The 26,497-nt window shown below is 36.2% G+C and overlaps 1 long non-coding RNA gene across 3 annotated transcripts in view; it reads left to right on the top strand.

The window, feature by feature from the left end:
- Positions 1 to 18,952, top strand: part of LOC141728576 (uncharacterized) — a 143,094-nt gene extending 124,142 nt beyond the window's left edge. For all 3 annotated transcript variants that reach the window (XR_012579652.1, XR_012579650.1, XR_012579651.1), the window contains 2 exons: positions 8,808 to 8,864; positions 9,105 to 18,952. This is a non-coding gene — a long non-coding RNA (uncharacterized LOC141728576). The remainder of the gene's footprint in view (positions 1 to 8,807; positions 8,865 to 9,104) is intronic.
- The last annotated feature ends 7,545 nt before the right edge of the window (positions 18,953 to 26,497 follow it).

Raw genomic sequence — 26,497 nt, 5'->3', positions numbered from 1 at the left:
GGCTAAGGGCTATTTCTATTGGACTCACACCAGCACTGCCTGCAGGACAGACTTCCCTGGGGAAGAACAGGCCATGCACTAGTATATGTGGAGGGGCAGCCAGCAGGAAATCATCTTAGAAAAAGGGGACCTAGGGGTCCAGGCTGGGCCTTTGGGGACCTGTGTTTCATGTCTTCAGAAGAGCTGACTTTTGTGTGCCATCATATTTTTCTGCTCAGACTGCAAGTGTGACCCCATAAGCCTCCCTGCTTCAGCTAATATCAAATGTGTCAAATAGCTGCTTTTGGTCCTCAACTCAGCTATCGCCTAGAGATTGCAGCTGCTAAAATTGTATTGAAGTCTTAATTTTGCTTCAAGGTTTTGTCAGAAACATCTATTATTTTTATAGAGTTTTGTATGGATTTATTACCAAGAAACAGGTCACAATTGATATCTTCATTTTCTGAAAAATGCAAGCTAATTTGTCAAACTTCATAGAATAGCATAATATTTTATTTAATTAGCACTAAGATAATATTTTATTTAATTTTTAAAATCTTTTAAAATTGCCTTGTTAAGATTTAAAGAAATAAACAGCTGTATCAGCCAATGGTAAAATAGAAGTCCAGGATGCATAAACGTTTAGTTTGGTACTGGGTCAGAAATGTACCTTAAGATGTGCCAGAATCTGAGGAGGTTCTGGTAAGTGAAATAAAACAATGACCTTTTTTTTCCTTGTTTATGTGAAAATTGCTTGTTTTTAAAAATTCAGTCTTTCTACCTACTCTGTTGGAAAAATTCTCAAAATATTTTTCTCTTGGATGCAAACACATGGCTGATATTTTGAACAAGTGCTGATTCACAATTCAGGTAAAACTCAACACATGCCAATGTGCTGTTCTTTCCTACTGATTTTGCCAGGAATGAGAATTTTTTGTAGAAATCTACACCCAACTGGGCCAATTTTGAAATATTCTCTCTCCATCCTAACATTAGCTCAATGTGTTGCTCTTACTGGGACTACCAGATGATGATTTGTCCAGTTTTCCATGTTAATTTTTATTGCAGTATTATTTCCCTCTTCCATAGATTAAAATTTTATATAAATGCATAGCATACTGTTAGAAATTTTGACTCAAGGCCCATCAGCTTTGCTGGTGAAACAAAGTGATGGGGAAGCATGAAATCAATACATTTGAAGTTTTTTTACTTGGGAGGAAAAGGGTGGTCAAGTAAAAAAAAATAAACCTTTTTTATTCCTACTCCCTTTACACCAGTCTATTGCCACTTTGCAGTACTCTGTTGCAAAGAATGGGTTCATACAGGGTCAGCTCCTGTGACTCTGTCCTACATTTCTGCTAGTTCAACATTTAGACAAGACACCGCCTAGGCAAAGATTACAGCAAAGTCTATTTTTTCAGTACAAGGCAATTATCTATTTCACTTACACCTAAAGCTGTTGGTGCTTGTCAGCAGTTGTTTGTTTAGGTGGCTGGTGATGGCAATGTAGGAGGAAAGGAGGAGGATACCTAGGGATTGCTCCCTTAAGCATAACAAAGTCACAAAGCTGCAAACACACTGGACGCTTACAGCTAATGTAGATAACTTCAGCTGAAAAGGGAGAGGGTAACATTAGTACTGGCAGCTGAAAGTGCTCAAGAGCTGTCAAAATATGACAATTTGTGAAGCCATCACCTTTTTTTTAATTAAAAAAAAATCTTTTATAAGTAGGAGCCTGTTAAATTTACTTTATGAGCCTTTTCTTTGACTGTGGGAGCTAAAAATAATAGCTTCTTCAGCTAGGTTTTAAGTAAGACACATAAAATATTGAGACACTTTTATAAAGCTGAAGCAATCAGTTTGACAGAGTTTGACAGGGACAACACCACCCTCTTTTCATGGTTAGGAAAGCAGCCTGGGATCTGTTGCCCTTTAAATTGCAGTTTTACTGCCAGGGGGTATTGGGAAATACTGTTCTAGGTTAGAGTGTGAAGTTTCCCATTGTGACAGGGAGTGACCTGGCGTGTCCCATCAGTCATGCCTTAAATGAAAATCGGTGTCGCAACGTGATCTTTCTGTGTACAAGCCTGCTTGTTGACTCTTGTTTATGTTTAAACCCATGATTGACATGAGACTTTTCCTTCATCCATTCATGGTCAGTTTAGCCTACCAAAGCAGTCAAGCAGCTCCTCTCATTGAGGTTTTACAGTCAGAGGGGCTTTAGCAAACATTACTCAATGGAAACCATAAGATAAATGTGAAACCCTTCCCTACCATTGTTCTGTGAAGCTTTAGTAGGTGTAGCAATGTTGGTTCTACTGAGCAAAAAGCTTGAGATAAGGTGATAAAACAAGCCTCTCCCCTCCAAACCATGCAGTTTTACCTTGGCCCCTCCTTCCCCTGGCTGAGTTTTATTTTCTGTCTCCTGATTGCAAAAGCAATAATGACCCACAGAGAGTTTGATCCCTCTTTGCACCATCTGCATGCTGTGGTAATATACCCAGCAGACTTTGCTTCCCTCCACTATGGAGGGATGAGTACATGAGCCTTCACAAGGTCACACCTCCAGAAAGGCAAGGCAAATGAAGACCTGGAGATGCTAGAAAGTACATTCATTACATCTGGAGTGTATCAACAGTAGGGATAGGATGCAAACTTTGCTTTGGAAAAAGTGGGGCTGTCAGAGAGAGCAACAGAATGACTAGCAAAGGGAAAGGGATATCTGAGTTGGGAGAAGCTAAAGGTCTGTTGCAGTCCCTACCCCTTTCTTTTTTGCAGAGAACTTGTATTTCTTGTTTTAATGTATTGCTTTCAATGTTGTTGAAGGCTTGCTGCTCTGCAGGCCTGGAAGGAGTTGTTCTTCAATGACCCCACGTACCCTCCTGGTGTCCTTACAGCAGATTTCTGCAGGCTGTATCTGCTTCCCAGAGGCTTTGACAGCCCTATAAAGCTTAAAAGAAAGTTAGAGTCACATGGCAAAGAAATAATATTGTAAGAGAATCTCTGGTGTGCAACTTGAGAGTAATGGCATGAAATCAAGATGAAATATAGGCAGGATCTGTGCAAAAGATGCAGAGGAATTTGAGATTGTTACAGGGAGTGAGAAGTTGGCATGAAAGATAAGGGGTGGCAACACTGTGGCAAGACCTGAAGGATGAAGACTGAGAACTGATTCTGGAAAAATGATTAATAGCAGTAGAGGTAGATGACATCACAGTTATATTTTCTTAATAGAAAAATGGAAAATTAGTGGAAAAACTGAAGCAGAGAAGTGGGTGGCTTGACTAATACTCCAGCACAATCTAGCTTCAGAAGCAAAATTATTTTCATACCATGAAGATCCAGGAGATTAAACAGAGGTTTCATTTCAATCTGCAGATGTTTGGGTTTAAGGCAATGGCTTAAAATTATACTTGGAACATGAGAGTTTAGTCCAATGCTTGGGATGTCTCTTCTCGTGAAAATTTGTCAGTGCTCAGAACTTGCCAGTTGAAATAGTTGGTCCCTTTCTGTTGTGGTTTTTTTTTTTTTTTTGATTGGAAAGCAGAAAAAAGATTGGGGCAGGGAAATGGATTTTTTAATACATATAGGCAAAATTCCACTTGCTCATCTACCCAAAACAAGTAGCTGTTTTGATAAGTTACAAATTTAAATATTTTCCTCAGTTATAACTGGAAGCATAGTCAAAGACCTTTTATACAGTATATTCATTACAATTTTACGCCAACTTAATTCTTGTGCTCAAATGCAGCTATTTTGCTGCCCTCAAAATAATTAGGGATTTTGTTCATCCTCTTGGATAAGGGGTTAAGAAAGTGAATTTCTTAGAACAGGAAATGTAGAATTTTTTCTTATTTTATTTTAATTCAAAGTCAGAGAACTCCAACGACTTTGTCGTAGGTAAGTAGAAAACCATGCAACTCTTTAGTCTGATGGCCAGCCTGATGACTGCTCTGTGAGTTGAAATGCACTCCATTTTCTAGAGTCTTTAACTAACAACCCCAAGTTATGTTTTCACTTTTCCTTCTGATTTTAAGGCTTACAAAGTTCTGTTGCTGTGAAGCTCATGGAAGAGGGTTTTGGCAAACAGGCTTGAAAACCCTGCCTTTTTGTGCAGCAGAAGACATGACACTTGTGCTGACAAAAAAGACATCACTAGGGAACAAGTGTATAATGGCCTCAGTGTGTGTTACATGGTGATTTTTGTTAAAGCTGTTTCTGCACGCCATTACATATTGTATTACTTTTCCCTATGTAACATTAGTTCTCTTGCTGTCCTGGTTTTATAGGAAAGCTTCCAGTTCTATATCCAGAAACCAGATTAAAAATCTAAATTTTGGGTGTGAGAATGAGGGATGATAGGTCCCTAAAGTGGTTTGAAATTCTATCTCTTTTGATTTCTGCTAGACATATACAGAATCTGGGAGATTAATTTTTCTTCCCATAAAATAACTTTTTTTTAAAGACCATTTAGAATGGTAGAATGGTAGAAAAGAATTTTTTTTACGTTTTTCCAGCAATACCACAGTTAAGTTGGCTACAAGTAATTTTCTAGCCGACGGAAAGTTTAAAACAAAATATGTTGCCAAAATTTGTATTGCATTTTACTGTTTATCATTGAGGACTACATGGATACCTACATTATTGTGACTGTTATTACTGTTAATTATTATTACCAGTACTACGGAGTTTTTTCTAGCCAAACTTGAACTGATTTGCCATGTAGTCAGATGATCTTCAGTAAAAAATCCCTAAGAAGGAGGTGAACATTGTCATCAGGGAATAAAAAGGGCAGGAAAAACATAATTTGACTTGGAAGAGCTTTAAACCTGCAATTTAAGGCAATGGAAAAGAAGTTATGTAATTGTTGTTTCTGAATATGTAAAAATGATAATAGGCTTTTATTCAAGCTGTTTTCACCAATAAAATAGTGGCTTCTTCTGCAAACATGATTCTGAACTATTAAAGTCTGGGCCAGATTTCATAGTTCAGTAATAGGCATAAAGGACAGAAAGTATGCAAGGAGAGACAATGAAAATCAAATTAGTTAATCATGAGTGTCACACAAACTTGGTGAAAGCAGTTACTTTTACTTTTGCTTCTGCAGTTAAAGTAAGTTGCTTTTACATTGAAAATGGCAATGAAGAAAAATATATATTGCTCAGTACTAAATTTCTATTATTATTTACTAGAGAGAATTGCCTGGAAAAAGGTGCGTGCAAAAATTTGTTTGATTATCAAGAGCTGAAGTCCTATCTTTTACCAAAGTACTTGACTAAAATATGATTGTGTATCTCTGCTGGGAAATACAACTGAACTGACCTTCTTCAGAGTTCTATGATGCACAGAGATAATTCCTTGCTGTCGTCTCTTAGGCATTATGTAGTCTTATGTATCATATCAAGTCCCCAACATAATGCAAGTGAACAGATTTGAAGAATATAACACGATTTTATTTTAGTACCTTTCATTTCTCCATTGCATAAAAGCACTTTGGAAAGCAGGGAACTAAACTCTGGTCGTTGAGGCACTCTGTGCCTTCAAATGAAACATCATTTTGCACTCAGCAATAAACTGCAGGGAAGCTTGAGTACAAGAGTAGAATTAGGGACAGAGAATCATCTGGGAATTTAAACAGCTCTGCTCACTCCATCTTCTTTGGATGTAGTTTTGCAAGAATGGCCCCATTTCCAGGTGTTATATAGACTTTTATGAGGTTCTGAAAGATTTCAAGGCATTTTTTCCATTTTAGGTTTTTTTTAGCCCTTGAGTTCTGGGGAGCTGACCAGCACTGGAAGTGTCAAGATATCTTGAGAGGTGTTGCTGCTAGAGAAATTCCCACCTGTGTTCAGAAGTGTTGGGAGTCTTGAAAGACAAGCTGTTCTTGTATTGAATCTACTCCTATTTGCAGACCACAGAGGTCTGAAACTCCTTTATTCCAACCTAAATCAGAAGCAATCATACTGAATTCAGTAGGTATGACTCAAAGTCAAATCAGAGTAAATGAGATCTAAACCCAGTCTTCAAAGGGGTGGATAATTTCTTATTAAGATTTTTTTTGAAATTCAGCAGGCTTATCTAAATGGAAAATAAATGTAAAACTTCAAGTTTTCCTGTTAGCTAGAGAGCTCTGTTTTGCATGAGAGAAAAAAGCTAAAAGAAGTACAAATTATAAACATAATTACTTTAAAATAACTTTGGGGAATCACAATTCTCTTTTTATTATTGTGTTGTCATTTCCTCTTGGAGAAGTATAAAGTCTCTGAGTCAAATGAATCTAATTTGTTCTTGGTTATGTGATTAGGTTTTGCAGTAATTTTCCAGTGGAAAATATGGACTCTGACTGCTGTTAGGAAATATCTTTTGTGTTTTCTTATTAGCAAATCATCACAAAAATTACAGCAGCTACAGTGTATCTATGAATTTGTAGGTATAGTTACCCCCTCTACAGGCAGTGGATGTTGAGTAGTCTAGACATTGTGGATGCTGTGTATTTCACTTAATCTTAGCTGCAGGTCAAACCTCACTCAGTGAAAAGAGTGGCACTTTCACACGGTAGCTCATCTCAGCCTTACTTCAGATGGGGCAGATCAGTTTTGGGTGCATCAGTCTTTCCAGCTGGATGGCAGAGGGAGCCCTCACACTTGCAATAAACAAAAGTAACAGAGCAACAAAGCTCCTTCTCAGGAGACTAACTGTTCTTGCCCTCAAAAAGAAAGGAGAGAGATGCAGTGGAGGCTCTTAGGGTCTTTATGATGCTACTGAATGTCCCTTGGAGGGTCCTCAGCCCCATCAGAGCATGTTTGTGCAGAACACTCTGTAAATTGATCCTGTGAAAGGATATCTGATATTTTTAGGATAGGGACACAATAGAATCTGAAGCTGAACAAATGAACTGACAATTTGAGAAAATTTATGCTGTGTTGCCTTTCAGTTTGAATTCTAATCTATATTTTCCCTAGGTATTAAACAAATCTTTCTTGGAGTGTTTTTCCTTCCTGAGGGCAGTTTTCTATACACCACTGTGGCTATTTGTTAGTAAGGGGATGTTCAGTGTTAGCAGCAGTAGCATCAGTCTGGCCTTAGAGAACAAGACTCCGAAGATTCTGTTTTTGGAAATGTTCTGTCACTAGCACAACAGACTCCAGTGGGTATTCATTTGATTAAACAAGGTCACTTTAGAAAGGTATTATCCTGTGCAGATGAAGAATAACTCTTTTTGAGTTAATAGCATATAATCTGTCACTGAAGGTGTCTGAACACTATGGTCTATATGATAAACTATTTTATTTTAATAGCTACCCTGCAAGCCCATCTCCATTAACAAATTGCCACAGCCCATGGAAGACGACAATAGAGTAACATTATTGAAAGTAAGAGATGCATTAGGAAATTAAAAATAAAAAAGCAAAAGCTTTTCTTATGTTACATTTTTATATTATATACTTTCTATGTATTTATTACCGAACAAGAGAACCTATGCCTACAGATACAAAAATATGGAACCTTACTTTCATCCAGTCGAAAAGTGAAGAAAAAGGAAAAGGCAAATTTTGCTTCAATCCATACTTCTTTCCACAAGACTTTTGATCAGCCACATTTCATTACCAACTTATCCTATTTCTCAAATTCCAATGCAGGAATTTTATTAAGATTCAATAATGATCAAAACAACCTAGTTTTGCCTTCTCCCCATTCAAAGTTAGGACTGTTTTAGGTGCCCTAGAGTACATCCTTCTGAGAATCTAATGCAGACATAGTCATTTCTAGTGCATGGACCTGTTTGGGTAGTTCTAGTATATCTGAGCTCTACTCAGAAAGCAGGATATTGATTTGTTCAAGTGATGTTGCACTGGTATAAATATTCTATTGTTACCAACCAACATTGTTACCACTGCATCTCCCTTTGATGGTTTGATTATTTCTATCTTTCACTCTAACATACTAATACAATCTTATCTATGTGAGCACTGAGGCTGAGCTATCACAAATTGAAATATTCACTTTTTTCCCCCCTATTTGTCATGGTTTTTAGCTATTTTTAATTCAGATGATCTTATCACTAAGTCCATATGAATAAACTTCTCAAGATACGGAAATAGCTCAAACTTTCACTTGCTTCAAATCATACTGTTTCTTGTATGATTTCTCCAGTGACTGTTTTGCCCATCCTAAGGCATTCATGTTCATCTGCAAAAGTGATTACCTAAGCCTCTGCTCCCTGTTTTTTAACCTATCTAAATTTAATTAATCTTTTCAATGAAGCGTCACTACATGCTTTCAGGATGGATAAAATTTTCACTTGTGCCCTTTTGTAGGTAAGGATTGTAAATGGGTGGGTGCCTGAGCGCAGCAGTCAAAATGCTGAATGAATGAGTAGAGCCCATTGCCTGCTCACTGAACCCCATTTACTCTGTCAGAACTCCACATCAGTGTAACAAGTTCAGATATACTCTACTGCCATTTAGCAACTCCTCAGTCAATGATTATATTTCTAAATACAGTTTTGGCTTTCTGCAGGTGGTTTTGTGTTTCACTTCTTCCAAGGTCTTTCTGAATGCTTCATCTGAATACTGAATTTGATGCTAAGTCAGTGTTAAAAAAGGAGAAGAAAATGTTCAGGTTTTCCAAGGTTTTCTTGTTTTCAGCTTTATTGCACTATTCTTTTTTTCCTACTGTCTTCAGGTGGATCATGAGGCTGTTGCAAATTCTTCATAATTAATTGCAATATCTGTATTTACAGACTACATCCCTGGCAAATGCTTAGAAGTACTTAATGCGGGTAAATATGTCCTTTGACCACAATCTTTTATTTTAATACTTCTCAGGGTTGTTCTGTTTCTGAAAGTGCAATGAAGCAGCAATGATTTTCCAGCGTTCTTATGGTAAGCATAAAGACTGATATGAACTTCTATGCTAAAACTCTGACTTGACAAAAGGCTATGTCTTGTAATGCCTTTCATAGGGAATTATATTCACAAGCTCTGTCTTAAGCCTAGCTGGTGTAATTCCTTCTGCATGACACTGGTGCACTGCTCTAAATGAGTAAAATTAATTCATTCTAATAACTACTGCTCGAGGTTTGCTTCTGTTTCTCACCACTAACGGTGCTTCAATCCATGCAGGTTTCTTTCATCAATTTCTAGAGCCTGGAGGAAGTGATTCTTGACCATCAACCAGGTCTCTTGGACTCTTCTTCCCTGGATCTGTTGCCATGGGATTCTTCCAAGAAGATCCCTAAAGAGGCTAAAGTCATCTGTCCTGAAATCCATGGTTGCAATGTTCCTTGCTGCCCTGCTTCTCCCCTGCCCATTGCTGGACTCCACAATCTCACGGTCACTGTGGCCAAGGCAGCCCCCCGGCCTTCACACCTCTGACAAGGCCTTCCCTGTTTGTCACTATGAGGTAACCATGGTAACCATGAGGTCACCATTCCTTGTGGGATCCTGCACTGCCTCTGTCAGGGAGCTGTCATCAATTTACAGGAGCTTCCTGGGCTGTTTGTGCTTTGTTGAGTTATTTCAACCACTTGAATGCAGAATGATCTGGTGTGCTGATTAAAAAAAAATATAAAGTCATAACAGTAAAGGTTGTTTGCTCAAGTTGGTTTCTGGTAATAATGAAGTTGAATATTGAAGTGTAATAATGATGCAAGAAGTAATATAGAAAAGTCCTGATATAAAGGTGACAAAATAGCTAAGAAAAAGCATCTCTGAGTTGATATGGCTAAGAGATTATTATGTTATTTTACAGCAAATAGAGAAAATATGGGTGGGAAGGATGTTTCATTAAAGCTATCTTTCAGGTAATTTATGTTTGAAAGTGGAACCAATTTTCACAGACCACACTTCTAATATAAGAGAAAAACACTTAATTTAAGGAAATAAGGAGAATTTACCATGCGCAGCAGGTTTGTCATAGGGATGTTCAGATCTCACTGTACACGTGGCCCAAAGCCCATGGATCCCTCTGAGGGGTGCAATGAAGAAAAGTTTATCCATACACATCCCATCACTCTGGGAGATATTACATGAGCAAAACCAGACTTGACACCTAAGCTGGGCTGCGCTCCTCTTTTGCCTGCTCCTTTGCCTCCATAAATGAAACTCTGCTTTGCATTGCATCTCTACACAAAATTTGATTTTTTGGGGATATTCAGGTTTTTGCTAATTTCAGGTGGAAGACCACATTTGAGTTGTTGCACATGAAATAAAGTTGCTCATACACTTTTTATGAGCAATTTTACTTCATGTAAATAGCAACAAGCTGCTTGCCTCAGAGAAGATTACCTGGCTGCAGGATCAGAGATACATTCTGATGCAACACTAAAGACTCAGGCAATTCTGCTTCTGCCAGTCTGACCTAATGGCAAACAAGAAAACAATAACTTCTACCAAGCTGAGTTCTACCACTGCATTTAGCTTCTAGATATTTGTAAGCTCACAGTTTTCTATATTTTAATAATGGTAGTGCAAGTTAATTGAATTTAATCAAAACTGAAAGACGGTAAGCATATGATTGATGAGAAGCCTCTAAAAAAGATGTTCCAGACTTGACTACCTGACAGTCTAAAAATTAGAAATTTTCTATCTCTTAATAACAATTTACATCCTATTACACATTTTCTGTATTCAAACTTAAAGCATTCTTTTTCCTCATTTATTTACCCCATACATACAGATAACAAATTCCTCCTGGTCTTCATTTTACTTGACTGAAAACAAGTCAGTTTCATCTAAACATCATCTAAACACACCTCTTATGGTGGCTTGGTCATTGCCCAGAGCATACCAGTACGTATTCTTTGCATCTGTTTTACATCTGATTTCCTTGCACCTAAATATGTGTTGTGCAATTTGTATTTTAAATTGGGCATCACATGACATTCACATTGGCCTAATTCAACTAGAAACAGCTTGACTGAAATACCTTTCAATCTTTCTATTTGTTGCTGCTTCTCTTTGCTGTCTAATGGCCTTGTAATGATTAGCTAAGGTACCTGTGCTTCTCTCCTCCTTCAGTTCTAGCTGATGCTAAAAATTTCTGTTATTTCTTCAGTTCAGAATCTTGTATTTTATTTTACCATTACATTTCTGTTTCTTTGTGTTTCAAGGTCACCTGGTTCTTCCTAGGTGTTATTCCATTTATCTCTTGAAAGGATTAACTTCATGGCTTTGTGTTATTGGTCAGTTTCTTAATTATTTTTTGTTAAAGAAATAAATGATAATGATGAAATAATCAAAATTCTAAAATACTGAACAAAATTAGACAATGAGCAAATTCCTTGAGGGCTGTTATTGAAGGCAATGTCACATAATGCTCCCTCCATATCTTTCAAATCCTCTTCCTATGTTCCCACTTTGTGTTTTTTCTATGGTCCTAACTCCTGAATCCCTGTAATTTCTGAAAAGGGGAAAACCAACCTGCTCTGTAGCACAGTGGCTGAATTTCTTGCTGGTTGATCTTTTCGAGAAATACAATACCTCTGATAAGAAAATGAGACTTATATTTGAGTTTTGTAACTTCAGTCTCCATTTCAATAAGCAAGAATAATATTTCCTGAGAGAATATAACTTCAGTTATTTCTTTACTTGAGCTACAACAGCAACCAGATCTTACATTTCTATTTAATACTGAAAAATTCAATTAATAAGTAACTCTTAATGTTTTTTCTGCTTTCATTCCATGAATAAACTCTGTCCTGAACTTGTCTTAGCTGTTTCTGAAATTTTCATGCTGAACAATTCCTTTTGTTTCTGCTTAATGTTTTGTTAAAGGATGTATCTCAGCAGGCAGCTCCTGAATTGAAGTAGGGATGTTCAGCAGCCTTCTGTGTAATACAGAGACTGTCAGTCAGAATGAAATCACAGTAGTTCTCTGTGTTGCCATGCAAATTCTAAATTTTTATCTTTTCTGGTCTTTAAAGAGTAAAGAAAATTTATTAAATGCATAATGTGTTACAGGCCCTTCAGCAGGCCAGTTCAGCTAGCAGCTATACATTTAGAAGGCAATTTTACTCTTTCTTTGATATAGAGATTATAGTTTAGCTTGAAGATGAAAGATTAATTGAACATCTGAGCTAAATATTATGCTTGTATTCATCATGTTTTGGAGATGATTTTTAATTTTTTAAAGAAGTTTGTTCCATGGTAATGGCAAATCATGTGTATCTGTGTTGAGTTATTTCTATGACTTGCAATAGAACCTGTTCTATAAAAGTAGTGATATGTTTCTTAATAACAACAATAACAAGGAAACAGAGCACTTGTGATTTTCTTGTTTTAAGGCATATGGTCTCTGGTAGGTGGGTAGCTGCTCAATGTGGGAAGGTCAGAAGTCGTCTCAGTTATCCATGCTACACCTCTGCAGTACAGCCAGTTAGGACTCAACTTCCTAAAGAAAGTTGGCATTGTCTCACATGTGTTGTGGTATCTCTTCTACCTTTTGGTGCTGACTGCTGAGCACAAAAGATGGCAAAGTTCTGCTCTGCCTCCAGTGTAAGCAGGCAACAGCTGGTTGTCTTCAGAGGCAGAAGTTTAAAAGCAACTTAGCAAATGTGATAAGGCTGGAGACAAATAAAATACTCTTAATTCATTTTGGACTTACTGGACTAGATTTTTAGTTGTTTTTATTAATAGTTCAAAACATACAAACAGATACAAGCAGCCTCAAGTTTTAATTATTTTAGAGATGGATCATTATACTAGTAGTCTCAATTACTTCATTTTTGGGGTTCATGAAAAGCATATTCACGACATTAATTCAATAACATTCATATTTAATTAATTTTGTGTTGAAAACCATTATCACTGACTCATTTTCCTGTAAAAATGTTTGTCTTGTAATTTGACAATGAGTTACAAAATCACACCAAGCCTTACGATGTGAGCAAAAAATATAAAAGGTACGAGTAGGAGTCTGCTTCCTAATTCCTCTTGACAGAAATCAGAGGCTGCTTCCATAATTTAGAGGTTAAATATTAGCTTTTTGTAAAATAACATGAATCCTACAGGGTAGAAAAACCACTAATTGTATAGTCAAATATTGATATATCTGGTATGTTTTAATGATAAAAAAATCTATTCTTTGGGGGCAGTCAATTCTGTCATAACCTTATGGGTTATTTCAAGTGTGCAGGAAAGAGAGTTCTTATTTAATATAAAAACATTATTAATACTCAAAAAAATTGATAATTCATATATGTTAATTTTTTTCTGGTTATTTTCTTCTTTCTCTCTGCCTTCTCCTAGGGGATAATGAAAAAAGTCAAAATATTTCATACATTTGCATATGTTCTACTAGGTGTTTTTTAGAAGAGTGAAGGTCAAGAAAATTGGTTGTGAAGACAGAGGATAAGGTTAACAGGCCTTCTGTTGGTTCCCAGGTCTTCTGATAACATTTTCAGAAGTACTGAACCAGGTCCAACTAATGTTTTGTCTAACCAAGAACCTTAATTCACCTGGCAACAAGCAGCATTTTACATGTTATTCATGGTGTTTTTTAAAGAAAAATCATGGTGTTTTTTGATTGATTGAGGGTTTTTTTTAACAGAAGCCTAACATGAAAGGTGATGCAAGATCTCAATCATTATAGAAAATTCTGCAGGGACACCCAAAGGCAAAACCAAGTTTCAGACTTGACTGTGGTTTCTGGAGTTCTGTTTTATATCCAAGAGTATGCTATAATCTTTCTAAGCACATCCAGGATACATAAGGTCAGGTTCTTTAAGGGAAATGATTACTGAGTGTCCTAGTGAAAATTAATTACTTCTCTCTGGATATTACTGTATCATGAAAATTTCCTATTGGTGAAGAAAAAGAATTCTCAAGTAGCTTGTGCTAAGAATGGACTAATCATGATTACACTTTATCGGATAGAGGAGAACATGCCTATTTGCAAAGGGTGTTTTCCCTACCTCATAATGTAATTTTAATTTTGGTCTGATTAATTTTCAAACAGTTGCTCTGCATCCATGAGCTCTTCTCCATCAAAAAGTAGATTAATTTAGTCAGGGTAATATACCTGTATGATGTGAAGGGCAAACAGAACTGTGTATCATTAGCAAACATATTCAAATTTGAGTCTGTTATGTCTAATCAGTTTTCTAAATAATGGAAGATCTTTGTGTGTAAATTGTCCAAAATTTTAATTTCTTGCTTTCTATCATGAGGTGAAGACTTAGGTGTCACCTTAAGAGAATACATCCTTATCCAAGCAGCACAAACCAGAAGTATGCATATATATTTCATGCTCAGGCTATGAAAGTTAAAAGAGCAGAAGGCTGTAGAAAATAGGCAGTACCTCCTTAGATGGCACACTTCTGTCTCATGGTGGAAACACTGAATGATGCAGACAGATCCCAACAATATAAGAATGAGAATTATCATTCTATCTATGGGAGAGTCATAGCATGGCTAATGTGTTTTCTGTTTTGGATGCAGTGTGTACAGAATCAAAATTACTGATAATGGCTATGTGAGCTTTAAGACAGTTCTCTGAAATTACTGAGGAGCAGAAAGGGTAGGAGCTAGCCATTCAGATGAATTTTGACACAGACTCATCAGTCAGAGATTAATTTAAATATACTTTCTGTTGAAAGTGGAAACAAAAATTTATTCAGTGTGTGAGAAGGGTCCACAAAAAGAGCTAAATCACTGGTATTTTCTGCAACTTTCTTATATGCATCTTTTAGTATGTATTTGTTAAAAGTAAAATTGCTTGGTTTGAAACTACTGAGTTATTTGTCAGAATAGATCTAATAAGCATCATTAAACTTTTTTTCTCAGTGTTTGGTAGAAGAACTGAACAGCTCTGGGACTTTGAATCCCTTGGTACGAGCAGTAGCTAAAGAAAATAGAGAATATCCAGAATCTAAATAAACAAAGGAGTTTCGTAGAGGTTTAATACTTTCTCTTTCTTGTCACAGTTAATTTGCATGAGACATCATTGTAAGAAAAATTAGATTACTGCTACATTTATTGACAGTTTTCATGGTACAAGTTTTTTTAGCATGTTTACTTGAAATATTGAAAGAGGGAAATGAAAAATATTTTCATGTTCTTCCATTCCTCAGAACTTTGATGTGCTGGATGCTACCAGAAAGGGTATAATCAGTTATTTCAGTGGAGAAAACTTCCAAACTTTACATGGAACTTTTCCTACATAATTTGTCTCTGAAGTTAAAACCAATACATAAGCCCATCTTGCTCCTGGGAATAATTCTCAAAAAAAAAGATGTTTTTCTGTAGACAAGAATTCTTAGTTTTGATAAATTATGGTGCAAACCTATTGTACTGAAAAAATCTCTCCCAGGCTACTGGTACAGTATACCACCTGAAGAGGTTTTCTGTAGGAAGTGCAGGTTGAGACCTGTCTGTCTTATTGAATACCTTCTGGGACTGATTTTTTTACTAGGAGCCTGAGGAATAAAGAGGCTGTTATTTTAAGAATGTCTCATTAAGATATAATACGACAAGGACATTTATTTTATTAGCTGTCCTGTGGTCTCCTAACTGACGAAACAAAGCTGAGTGCTTGTCCATGACCTTACCTGGGATATGTATGATCAAGACTGGACACAAATCAGCTGAGCCAAGGGACAGAAGCTGATAAACTACTTTGGAGTTTTCTAATTGTAAGAACATAACTTACTATAGCTAGAACTAGAATATAGAATAAAAATTCTCAAAGTATATTCTACAGAACTCAGAATAGAATTTATCAAAACTATCCTAGACCAAGACTACAATATTGCAAAATCCACATGCAGTGTGTGAATCTGATTAGTGATTTGTTTAATTCTTTTGGATATTTGTACATCAGAGAAGCCAAAGTAGAAAATAACCATGACTTGTGGGCTGTGTTTTGAAATTTTGTTTTGAAAAGCACTTTCAAAGAAGGCTTATTTCCAGATGTGTCCTCTACCATCAAAGTAGGGAGGAGTTTGAGACTTCTCCTTAGACAGCTTTTCTATCATATTTGTGGGATTTCATTTCTGATAAGAGAGGAAAAACTGGGAGGAATCCTCAGATATGTATTTCAAGAAATTTTCAGATATGTATTTGACAGCATATGTAGGAATGGTTTGGGTAGAACAGGGAAATAGGTCATCAGCACAACATGGGAAGCTCTTATGAACAGAAGCAGACAGACATTGTTTTTAAGTTAATAGGAAAAAAAACCCCTCAAAGTGAAGCTAATTGTAAAATTATTAACAAGGGAAAATATATTGAAACCCAGGTGTAGCAATCTAAAAAATAATCAAAAAGAAGACAAAATAAAGGTTTCATAAGCCAGAAAGTCTCTGCTTATTTTTCTTTTCAGCTACAATATTATCAATAAAACATAATACATACAGAATTTCATTTCGTCTTCTATCCCCACAACCATGTAAGCAAATGGAGGCACTGGTAATTTTCAATGTGTTTTAAGAGATCTCCATTTGGTACAAAATAATTGTTGGAGGAAAGACCTCAGACCATATGCCCACAAACAAGCTTGCAAACTAAAACTGAAGGATAATATAAAATAATAGAAGAAACCTTTGATTCACTGTTGAGTGCTGGAGAATGAGTATTCTTCACAATCATGGGAAACATAACTCCAAATTACTCCTGACATGTGCCTGAGTGACTAACTGGTCTGGACATGATCTTGTCTCAGATTCAAAGCACTAAAGAGGCCAATAAATGAGGATGTATGCAGAAAGTGTGCCTTGCTGTAAAGCACACCCATTTAAAAGAACTTTTCATCATTCTGTTCATGCTTGCATCTGCAGCATAAAGCAGAGGTCAGTTGCTATTAGCTGGACCAGTTTAGAGTTAAAAAGCGTCTTTAAAAAAAAATTCTCCTGATCCCATTTTGCAAAATGGATAGAATGCACAATGCTATTGACCTCAGACTCAGATTAGCTTAATTTCATCCAATTTATTCTTGTATTGTTCAATTTGTGTATAAAAGAAAAGGAAAAAAAGAGACGAATGGCAGCTGTCACTCATCCTAAGCCTGATAGAGGATTTGAAACCCTTTTGTGGCATGAATAAAGTATTTCCTTGCTAGGCAACAGAAATATGTTTATGTCCTTGTAAAATAAACCAGGTCATTTAGAAGCATTATTAACAAACAAAGGATGTCAAGGATGGATTATTTGTGGTCTCACTAGACTTTTATGAATATGAATGACACTTGCTTCCTGAATGTGCTGACATGTGAAATGCAGCAACAAAGTTTCTAATCAGAACTACTAAACAAGGAGGTCTCAAGATGTACAAGCCAAAACCAAATGTTATGAAAATCAGTGTGAAAACTCATAGTCCTAAAAGAGATGCTCTGAGAGCTGTTGATGAGCTTCTTTATCTGGACATCCTCATTTGTATCCATAAAATACTGCTGTCCTGAGTATGTAGGGCAAACACTGTTTCCATTGACTGGATTCACATTAGCATTCTACAGAAAGCAAGTTCAGCTGATGGAGGCTCAGCAGTAGAAGGCAAAAGGAAACTAGAAAAGACAGGTCATTTTGTGGGGACTCTGTGGTGTGACAGTAGTGAAGAGATTGTGTAAAGCTTTGGACATCCGATTCCATCAGGTATTGCTCTCTTCCTGGTTTGTAGGGCACACACACCTTATACAAATAACAGTCTTGGTAGAAGCTGTGTGTTAAAGATTTTCTTTGCTTTCCACATGTAGAGTTTTGGCAACTCAAATGCACAAAAATGCAAGTGGACACAGGGATTTGAAAGTAGCTCTCAAGCTGAAATGTAAAGTATGGCAGAACAGTCTCAGTCCTACTGCTCTTCTAGGATGTTCCTGTTGTTTGCCCGTCTCTCCCTGGGTCTAAGGGGCAGCTTGTTGATTTATGCTGATGGAAACTGGCATAAATCAGGGCTAGATCAGCACGGTGACAGGAGGCTGTGCCTGCTGCTCCTGGCTGCTGCCTGTTCTGGCATCACCATGCTAAGTGATGGGCAGGATCAGTTCAATGGGATCAGCCCACAGCTGGGAGAAAAGTGAACTCTGAGCATGGACCCCATGACATGCTCACTGTATTTCAGGGCTCGGGCATCCCTGACAGGGAGCTGGCTGACTGAAAGGCCACACAGAGCTTTAATTGCATTATTGCTAAGCTGACTTAAAAAACAAGGTATGAGAGAGGGAGGAATGTAGAAATCTACATGGCACAGACGTGTTTGTATTTCTGTGAACCTATCTTTGTATCTTTTTCAATCTTTCAGCTTTTAAAGAAAATGTAAACCTACCTAAATAAATGATTAAGGAATCCTTCTGATTTTACTTTTGTGTTCCTTTCTTTCACCCTTCTTTTCACAGACTTTAATATGTTCTTTAACTTAAAAAGTTTTTAAATTTAAGACTTCTTACCAAATTAACTTTCTATAAGATCCCAAAGAAAATAAAATCTTGGGTTCTAGCTAATTAGATTTTGCTTTGAATAGGAGTGTATTTGAATGTTGTATACTGTGAGTTACAGGCACTTGTGTTTTCTGTCAAGAAATAATCTTGAACTTTACAAAAAGTTTTTAACTTTGTAAGAAATACTTTCATACATTGATAGTTAATTAAATACATTCCAGTTATGATCATAACAACTTGAATTGAAGACTTTAGATTATCATACCTAAAATTACCCTTTCATGGCCCAACTTAATCAGAAGTCACATCAGTAAATGTTCAGTGAATATATATATTTATATATATGTTCACATATATATATATACATACACATTTTAGTCTTGAGTGGTTAAGAGCAGGATTAAAATATCCAAGTTAATGTACAGGACACAGGACAAGGTTCTGTGTATTTTTAGTGTGGATTAAGGCAACTATGGCATGTATAAAGGGACAGAATTGTGCTGGAAAATGTGCAAATCTCTGAGGCTCATAAGTAAACCAAATTTTTTGTTTATTTCCCTATCATCCATCTATATATGTATCTATGTATCTCTGTATGTATGAACCTACCTATCTATCTAAATATAAAATAACTCAGAAAACTTTCATATTATTGTGTGATAACAATTTTGTTCTTCATAACACATTCCATTAGCAGCGTCATGTTGGTTCCACATAAGAAATATGATACAATAAATTAAAGGGAATTAATTTTAATTATTTCACAGGAGTGTGATGACTTGCTCCCCCTTATAGGAATATATAGGGGAATCTTGAATAGAGCATAAAAATATTCAGTCCTTATTTATTTTGTAACTCTTTAATATGTATCATGTCAAAGGACTGCAAGCACATCAAAGATATTAATTTACAGTGTATGACATTTTGATATTTGAGACCGTGCTGTTAAGGGGGAAGGTGTCTTCAGGGATAGTGGCTATGTTGTTTTTGGCTTTTTGCAAGGAGGCTGATAATCAAATTCATGCACACTAAGTTGATACTGTGGTCCCTGTCTGGTTGGTACAGTGAAATGCCCTGGGCCAGATGAGACATCTGCATAGGCCTGGCAGATATAATCTGGGTTCTGTGCCTTTCTGCAAGAGAAGCCAAATGCCAGATCAGGCCAGGCAAGTTGGCATTAGGTGACACGTGACATTAGGTGTATACAAGGTAGGATTCAGTCAGAGGTTCAAATTTCTAAAAAGAGGTCTCTTCACATAAGCAAGCTGCCCAGATTCTTACTACAGCCAGTGGAACAATTGTCTGTAGGAATAATAGACATCAACCATATGCAAAAGCTGCATGAAAAGAAGTGTGTAGGTTGAGTTATGTGATTTTCACCTCTACTCTGCTCTCATAGGACTCCACCTGGAGTATTGCATCCATTTTTTGGGTATCCAACATAAGAAGGACTTAGACAAGTTGGAGCAAGTCCAGAGGTGGTCACAAAGATGATCAAAGGACTGGAGCACCTCTCCTGTGCAGAGAGTCTGAGACAGTTGGGGTTTTTCAGCCTGTGGAAGAGAAGGCTCTGGGGAGACTCTTTTTAGGCCTTTCACTGTATAAAGGAAGCTTCCATGAAAGATTCGGAAAGAATTTTTACCAGGGCTGGTAGTGACAAGAGACAATGCTTTCAAACTGAAAAATGGTGTATTTTGAAGGAATAGAAGGCTGAAAAATTTTATGGTGTTGCAACACTGGAACAGGTCCCCTAGAGAAGTTTTGGATGCTCCTTCATTGGAAGAGGTCAAAGTGAGGTTGTACAGGGACTCTGAGCAACCTGGTCTGTTGAAAAATGTTGCTGCCAATGGCAGGGGTTTGCACTGGATTATCTTTAATTGTCTCTCCCAATCCAAACCATTTTATGATTCAAGGTAGAATCTGGTGAGATAAAGTTTATGTTTCATTGACTATCGGTCATTTCTCCAAAGGGCACTTGGGCCTATGTTCATGTCTGCATATATATATATATATATATATATATATATATATATATATATATATATATTTGTATTTTCTTTCAGAGTTGAATTCTACATGATTGAGTCTGGATTTGTGTAAAGAACTGACTGCAAAAACGTCATTGTAAGCCTGATCTGTCTGACAGATCATAAGGTGTGTCTGTGAAAAGGGGCAGATGTGTCCAATGGTTATACCTTAATGTGGGTGCCTCCAGTATTCAGAGCAATAGAAAGTACCAGGGTTACCACTGCTCGAGTTCTCCATCATACAGGAGAAAAGAGGGTGCAGGAATTCATTGTAATTATGGAAAACTTTGTGCCTTTCTGCAAGGGGAATGTAGTGAGACTAATGCGCTCTCCTAGGTGCAATCTCTTTGCATTGACCTTGAGTCTGAGAGCATTTTTTACAGTTATGGAAACAAATTATTCCAGCACATGATACTGCCAGAGGCCTTCTTTAGTAACATCAGATTGGAACAAGTGTGTAAATCTGAAGAAATTTAATTTTTTCAGCATAAACCCATCAAACACTGCATAGGCTTGAACACCAGAGAAGTCTCTCTTTTCTGCTTGCCTCAGGCCTTGATGTTGTGCTGTCTTCCCACAGCATACAACAGAGTGGGGTGTAACAAAGGACAGAGAAAGTCATATTTCAGTGTAATCTGAGAGAAGTCAAAAGATAAGATTTGTTATCAGTGCACATTTATTAATGTTGTTTTCAGTTTTCACTGTGGGTCTCTAGCTGAAGACAGGCATGGCACTCTCCCATTAAGACAGGCAGCAGTTTGATGTGTCTTGCAGTGCCCAGTTTTTTGATAGTCAAGCTGATGTTATCTATAAAACAAGACCTTTAAAAGTGAGGCATGAAGATATGTAAAATGATGAAATATTTGTTTCTCACATTAGTATATGCTTTTCCTATATGCATATCCTTGATCTGTCCCTCTCTTTTCCACTTGGCATTGATGGGGAAAAGTTATGATGGTGCATGGCTCATGAAATGTTTATAAACAAGCTTTAAGAACTGAAAACAGCTTTTAGATGTAAGACTAAAGAGAAAAGAATTGACCAAGCACTCTTATCAATGCAGGAAAGTGGTGGTAAAAGGTAATGAGAGGTGAAAATGTAGAGGATAATTTCTAATCCTTGTCATATGCTGTTTACACTCAAATTGCCCTAAGGCAAAATCGTTCCCATTATTTCAAGAAAAAGCCAGACCCAGCTGTACGTAATGAAAAATATGATGCACTTTTTTCATGTGTATGTGTGTGCCTGAGAGAGAACGAGTGCACATTTAATTTAGATTCTTTGCATTGGAATAACCCTGCAAAGTATTTCATAAGATGAGTTAAACTTTCCAGCATCACTTTGATGAATCAATATCTTCATATTGCACAAGGAAAAATTGAAAGAAAATAAGTGAGAATCTGTCTTTCAGAGTCTGAAGAAAACTGCAGCAAGCCATGAGAATGACTTCTTGTGCAGAGACTTTAATTTCCCAGACCTGTGCGTTTTTAAAGGTAGACTTTTTCTTTCATAGGTTTTTAAATGGTAATAAAATCATTCTTTAATATAGTGTTTTGGAGAGGATTGTGAAAATGATATTTCAATGTCTTCTTAAAAATGTATTTATGCCAACGGGAATACATACTCAAAAATTATGCCACAACTGGATTCTGGGAGGGTGCCACCAACTGCAAGTTTGCTTATGCCGAGAAATATTGTGTAGTAGGATCTTGACAGGATGAAAATAATAGATTAAAATATTTTTCTGCTTATGATGGGGGAAAAAATAGTAATTGTATGTAGCTTTGTCCAATTGTTCATACTCTGGTACAGTAAAGAGCTGTAAAGATACTACAAAACAAAGAACAAAAAGCTACTCCAGTTGTATTAATACCACATTTTTTTGTCTGTCATTTAGTTTTGCTGTCTACTTTTAACTTTCCAAATTGATCTCTGAGATAATATTGCTCAGTAAAATAAAAATGAGGAATTACTTTTTTTTTATATATAATTTTTAGATTAGTAATGATAATAGAAATTATTGGATGTGTCAGGGACAGATGACCAGTAGCAACTGAAAGCCAATCCTGATATCAAAGTAATTGTCAGTTGTTTTTTTCATAGGTTGAGTGTTACCACCTGCTGAATCTTACTAGATGCTATAAAAGATTATTAATTTATCTTTAAAATTAATATTTTTTCATGGTCCTTAGTTTAAATAGGACTAGTTAAGTCACTTTAACACACCTTATTTTACAGGGGAACTCTGAGTGGTGTATAGATGAGTACAAAAATAAAATCGGCTGTTTGCGACAAGATGGGGAAAAAGTTCCTAATGCTTGCAGTTTAATTTATAATATGAAAAAATTATATACATAATATATAATATATAATATTATTATTTTGTATTATTTTCTATAATTTCCTCATTTCCTGACATGCCTTATGTTTAGCCATTATTTTACAGTGTTCAAAACCATGTAAGATCTTGTCTGTCTCTGCTGACCTCTATCTGCCTTGGTCCTGACAGAAAGAACTGCCAAACTAGAATTTTTTTAATTGTCTGTTGAAAAAAATTTTTACCCTGCAATCTTAATTCCTTTCTGAATCTTTTTCTCTCTTTCTTTATGTCAGTACTTATGCCCAGTGAAGTATGAATAAGTATTGATATAGTGAACATGAAATTTCTGATACTATTAGCAATTCATTTATGAAATAAAATAAATTTATAATTTTGGACATTGCTCTTCAAAAATTATGATAAAGTTTCAATGACTTCTGTTTTTTTCTTAGAAATTCTACTTTTAAACTATTCTTCAAAATATTTGGTAAAGCTGTTCCTATTTCTGATTTTTATCTGATTATTTTTGACAAATATATGAACTAATCTTACTGAAAACATTCATATTTGTAGCTTACTTCATACAATTGTTGTGTCTTCAATATGTATGGTTACGTGATCATGTTGTCAAATATGTTCTCTGAGATGAGATATAATAGTGAATACAGATGGTATCTCACTCTAAAAAGTTAGATGTTCTGTTGTCGTTATGAAGGCTCTTGTTGTCAAATGTTCCAGCACTACCCTACTTTTAAAAACAGTTTATCAGTCTTCAAGCAGCAATTTCAAAAAAACTTTCTTTTTGTTTTTCAAAACATGTGACCCACTGAAACCAAAGATGTATGAATTGTAAACAAGCTGCAATCTGGAGGGTTTCTGAAGTCAAGAGAGAGAAGTGAAATCAGACAAAACCATGGAAAATTTTCTTTACTTTCAAAGGCATAAGGAGCATGTCTGACACTAGATTGCAGGTTGTGTTTCTGCAAGTGTGTCTGTGGCAATATCTATGTAAGCTGGTGGTGCAGCACCATGGGAGGCCCACTCAAGGTCCAAACTATTGACCTTGCAGATATGACATCCAACCTACGTGTAGGTCAAGAGCTTTTGCTTCACACTCATGGATCTATTCGCCAGTAAGACTTGTTAGGAGGGCTCTGGACTTTTATATATTCTGGTTTCATCCAGAAGGCAACCAGTGTGAGCAGTGCAAGACCAATTTCTGTATGAAATGAAACATAGTGGGAGACGTAGAAGCTTGTTTTAAAAGTGTCACCACAGTCTGAAATAAGAATGCACTCTAATAAGGATGCTTTGCTCTGCTTTGCTTCTCTTGAAGTGGAACCCAGGAACATGGTAAGCTTTGTGGTTGTGGTCCTTGCCGTTTTCTCCTGCTGCAATGGAAGTGTTCACAATGCAGTTCTGCTGCCCGGAAATAATTTAATCTCTGTTTTCTTATCCCATTTCTCAGTATCACTGTCCATGTCAAAAGTTCACACTGAAGAATTTGTATGTTTTTCAAGTTCTGTTTTCAGAACTGTGACAACAGAACTCTGATGAGGAGCAAATGCATATATCACCTACCTACTGCCACTTTGTCCTTCTACTCTTTATTTCAGTGCTTCCAATCTTTCACTGTCTTTGCTTCCTCAGTATCTATGTACTCCTCATTTGACCACTTGTTTTATTGTTTGTCTGTTTCTACTTAGTCCCCTACTGTTTCTTTCAGATGAATTCCTGTTGAGAATTGTATTATTCTTGCTGCTTTTCCTGTAGTCTTATTCGTTACTACAGCTTTCTAAGGTCTCATGTAACATTCTCACTTAGTTGTGCTTGCATTTTACTAGACTGAAGATAAATTTAGCAATCGGTAGTTACCAGACACAGGCTTTTTTGATTTTGAGTATAGGAAGTGTACTGAGCATTTTCTAAAACCTCTGGAACTTCTAAAATAATTGCCAGTTATTTGGTAAAGCCTTCCACTGCAAGACTGTTTCAGTCACTTCAGTCAAAGCAGTGACAAAATGCATACTTTAAATTCTTGGGCATATGCATTATCTGGCCTTCTGGGTTTCACCTTCCTGAAGTTTTCACCTTAGCTAAGGTGCTTGCATAAATTATTTTTACCTGGCTTTAAACCTCTCTTCTGATACGATTAATTTTATATTGCTTGCATTGTGGGAACTTTTAATACCTATTCCATTCCTATAAATTAGTAACTGCTGGAGTTTAGATTAATGAACTCTCATTACTTATTTCCTTTGCATTTTGTTTCCTGTATAAATTTTGAGATGATTGCTAAAATAAATTATTTGTACAAGCTTTAAGTGCTTTTCTGTTTCCTGCTGTGGTGACAAGTGCCTCATTCAATTGTTTTGAAATGAATGCCTTAAGTGACTTTTCTCCTTTTGAGAATCCTCCTCAGTTACAAACTTCACTGAAGCTAAAACTTTGATTTATAGAATAATTTCTGTACATTAGGGTTTACTGCAGGAAGTTTTTTTCTGAAGAAGTTATTTCTCAATAAGTAGCTGCTTTAGTTACATGGTCCTGGAACAAACAGCACATGTAACTTCTTATACCCTCATTGAATTAAAGGTGCCAGCTCTAAAAAATGATATTAAAAAAATCTTTTTATCACTTATTTTTGGGATAAAATGTAGACTAGTCTGTTTTAAAAGCAGTGCTGCTTCCTCTGTAATAAGAAGAGCAATTTTGTTCTCTCAAACAGAAGGCTATATTGAAAAAGAATTGCTGTCATTCCACTATAAAAAAGATCCTGCCATTTCAGACTGTATTGCAGATCCTGAGAAACAATAATGCAGAACAAAGAAGATTATATCTTGAGTCTCTGGACTCATCGTGTTTACACAACAAGTTGCCAAATGCAGCATATTGCATTTTCGAGTACTTATATTTTAAATATTTATGGATAGTGAATAATTCCTTTTAGTAAGGGATAAAAATGATTTCTGATCCCTTAGCACCCTGCAGTTATAAAACCATTATTCAAATTAATTAGATATTCCATCTGTTAAATGAAAAACTCTGCAATGGCTTTTTAAAACTTATTGAAATATTTCTGATGTAGATGATCAATTGTGACAGGTTCATTTGAGTCGTGGCAGATGAAAAATCTGAAAGTAAATTTTTATTTCTGTGATCATAAGTCTTACCTCTGGAGACCATGAAAGGAAATATTCAAGGTCAGCTTGGAGAGGGCTCTGAGCAACCTGATCTTTTGGAAGATGTCCCTGCTCATTGCAGGGAGTCTGGATTAGGTGACCTTTAAAGGTCCCTTCCAACCGAAACTATTCTATGACACTGTAAACAGAACAGAACTCTGCTGCTCAATGTTTTCTAAACAGATGCAGTTATGAGAATGCTTAAATAGTTTCCTTTCTACAAGTGATAATGCTACTCTTTCCACAGCATTTTCAGATTTTCCTTTGCTATTTTAATAAAACAGTTGTGCGGGAATTTTTGATTCTCTTTCTGAATCATCACTTAATCTCTAATTTATATTGACATCATGATTTAATTGAATTTCTGATATGAAAAGGATTGCAAGAAAAGCAGATTCTGACATTGCTACAGTATAATTAAGAAAAGGCTGGTAATCTTCAGTGGGTCTACAACTGATTTTCATTAAAAAAAACTCCTGACTTTTGATATCTTGTGTATGAGTAGTTAGGTGTGATGACAAAGCCAATATGATGATCAGCATCAGTGTAATAACAGGGAGAAATAAAAGGCCACTTAACCTTTTATATTTAATTCCTCCATAATGTTGCTTAGGCATGCC

The sequence above is a fragment of the Zonotrichia albicollis genome, chromosome 3, assembly GCF_047830755.1.
Source record: "Zonotrichia albicollis isolate bZonAlb1 chromosome 3, bZonAlb1.hap1, whole genome shotgun sequence".
NCBI lineage: Eukaryota > Metazoa > Chordata > Aves > Passeriformes > Passerellidae > Zonotrichia > Zonotrichia albicollis.
This window is presented reverse-complemented; position numbering and strand designations above follow the sequence as displayed.